Source organism: Tachyglossus aculeatus, chromosome 8 (genome assembly GCF_015852505.1).
Source record: "Tachyglossus aculeatus isolate mTacAcu1 chromosome 8, mTacAcu1.pri, whole genome shotgun sequence".
Classification (NCBI taxonomy): Eukaryota; Metazoa; Chordata; class Mammalia; order Monotremata; family Tachyglossidae; genus Tachyglossus; species Tachyglossus aculeatus.
Window position 1 is genome coordinate 10,163,127 of NC_052073.1, and position 2,634 is coordinate 10,165,760.

General features: G+C 45.6%; 2 non-coding genes across 2 annotated transcripts; one reads left to right on the plus strand and one right to left on the minus strand.

Annotated features, from left to right (window-relative positions):
- Positions 1-498: 498 nt before the first annotated feature.
- LOC119931922 lies at positions 499-634 on the plus strand. The gene has a single exon (XR_005452223.1). It is a non-coding gene; the product is annotated as a small nucleolar RNA SNORA7 (small nucleolar RNA).
- Positions 635-1,419: 785 nt separating this feature from the next.
- On the minus strand, positions 1,420-1,557 carry LOC119931889. Its single transcript, XR_005452193.1, has one exon. It is a non-coding gene; the product is annotated as a small nucleolar RNA SNORA7 (small nucleolar RNA).
- Positions 1,558-2,634: the final 1,077 nt, after the last annotated feature.

Genomic DNA, 2,634 nt, shown 5'->3' on the forward strand with positions numbered 1-2,634 from the left:
CATCTTCACAAACTGATGACTTACTGACTCACACTTTGGATCAACCCTGGTCTGGTCTTCTGGAAGAGGATTTCTCAGGGGGTTTAAGCGCAGCTCGGCTCATCGGCTATTAAAGAACTCAGAGGTGTTGAAGCAAGTGAGAAAGGAAACGGGAGGGAAGCCAAGTGCAATGTTATCATTCCAGTATTGTATTTTGTCCTTTATGAACACTGACAAAGCTGAAGAGTTCCCCATGCTCCTTTTGTTTAGGAGGGGGAGGAGTGGGAGGGGAATGGAATCCAAATATTGCTCCCTCACACTGCTCTGGAAAGGTCAAGGCTAAGTTTATAAGTCATATCGAGTGACATGACATAATTTAGCATAATAGATCACAAGGCATGCGTGAAGTCAAAGATGACACTCCCTAACAGTTTCTTCCTTGAGCTGATAGATGGGATTGGGGTAAAATCTTTAAGGCTGCCTACAAGTCTTGAATTCACTGTTACTGTACATAAATGGACCCTCTCAAGGTCCCACCTGGAGTTTCCAGTACTCCACCAGTCTCGACTACGGGAGGGAGAGTCAAGCAGAGGCATATCCATTCCATTCCTAGCTTGGGCAGTGGCTAGCAAGTGGAAGGCAATCTGCTACAAGTCAAACCTCCCCTGTGCTGGGCAGCAGTGGAATGGGAGAGAGTTGAGGGCAAAGACTCAAGTTTACCGTGTGGAAGGAGGCAATGGTAAGCCACTTCCATATCTTTACCAAGAAAACCCTCTGGATCCACTACCAGAATGATTGCAGATGGAGGTGGGGCGTTCTGGGAGAAATGGGTCCAATGCATCGCTATGGTCAGGTACGACTCAACGGCATAAAACATGACATACATTTGTGTATTTAAAATAGGGTGGATTTTCCCTTTGTCTCCCAACAAGGGAGTGGTTACAAATGGCAAATAATATTGAACAGGTGAGGCGGCTTGAATCCCAGTGGAGAGATGGGAAGGGACGGGGGTCTTTGCCATGTGGTGGTGGCTAGAGTGAACCCTCATTTCAGAGGACTGTGCTGTGACCAGAGAGAAAGTCTGTGGAAGATGAGCTCTCCATTGGTGAGAGTCTAGAGCACTACTGTAGAGCATCTAGACTGTGAGCTCTTTATGGGCAGAGAATGTATCTGCTTCACGTTATATTGTACTCTCCTAAAAGCTTAGTATAATGTTGTTGTTGTTGTCATGCTGTTGAGTCGTGTCCAACCCACAGCGACGGCATGGATGCATCTCTCCCAGAACGCCCCACTTCCATCTGCTATTGTTCTGGTAGCAGATCCATAGAATTTTCTTGGTCAAAATCCAGAAGTGGTTTACCATTGCCTCCTTCTGCACAGTAAACGAGTTTCTGCCCTCGACTCTCCCGTGCTGCTGCTGCCCAGCACAGGTGAGTTTTGACTTGTAGCAGATTATATTCCACTGACTAGCCACTAGCCAAACTAGGAATGGAATGGATATGCCTCTGCTTGACTCTCCCTCCTATAGTCGAGATTGGTAGAGGACTGGAAACTCTCCAGGTGTGACCCTGAGAGGGTGCTTAGTATAATAATATAATAATGATGGTATTTGTTAAGCACTTACTATGTGCCAAGCACTAAGTGCTGGGGTAGATACAAGGTAATCAGGTTGTCCCTCATGGGGCTCACAGTCTTAATTCCCATTTTACAGATGAGGTAACTGAGGCACAGAGAAGTCAAGTGGCTTGCCCAAGGTCACATAGTAGACACATGGTGGAACCAGGATTAGAACCCATATGCCTGTGCTCTTTCCACTAAGCCATGTAGCTTCTCGAGTATATTGTTCTGCACACAGTAAGCACTCAATAAATATGATTGAATGAATAATCAAGGGTTAACTTTGCTTTTGACACTGGCAACAGGGCTACCTGATATATTCTTATCAAAAAAATTAATAATAAAATAAAGTTTTCCCAGTATAACAAGAACAATTATTTTCACTTGTCAGGATTGATTCAAGTATGGGGCTTCTCCTCACCCCCACTTTACCTGATCCCACAAGTTTAGAATGAGCTATGCTTTGGCATTCCCTAGCAGCACCCCATATCAACCAATGGTGTTTATTGAGCACTGACTGTGAACAGAGCACTGTACTAACCGTTTGGGAGAGTACAAGATAAGAGCTAGTAGACACATTCCCTGTCCACAACGAGCTCACAGTGATCATCAACGTGATCGTATGGCAGTCAGAGTTCCACCATTACATAGTCTCCCCCCTGATGTGCAGAGCACTGTAGCAAGCGCTGGGAGGGTACAATTTTATAGATTTGATAGACACGTTCCCTGCCCACAACGAGCTTATAGTGATCATCAACGTGATCTGAAGGCAGTCATAGGAGTTCCACCACTACACAGTCACTCCCCTGAACCAAGGGTTTCCAGTTTTGAGCTACCGTTCATGCCAGGGAGAATTTGACCCAGAAAGAATGAAGGGGAAGGAGAGACAAAGTGGGGCCCCAGAAATTTCCTCTCCCATCTCCATGCCACCACAGAGTTCTACGCATTAATAATAATAATAGTGATATTTGTTGAGCACTTACTGTGTGCCAGGCACTGTACTATGCGCTGGGGTGGATACAGGCAAAACAGGATGGA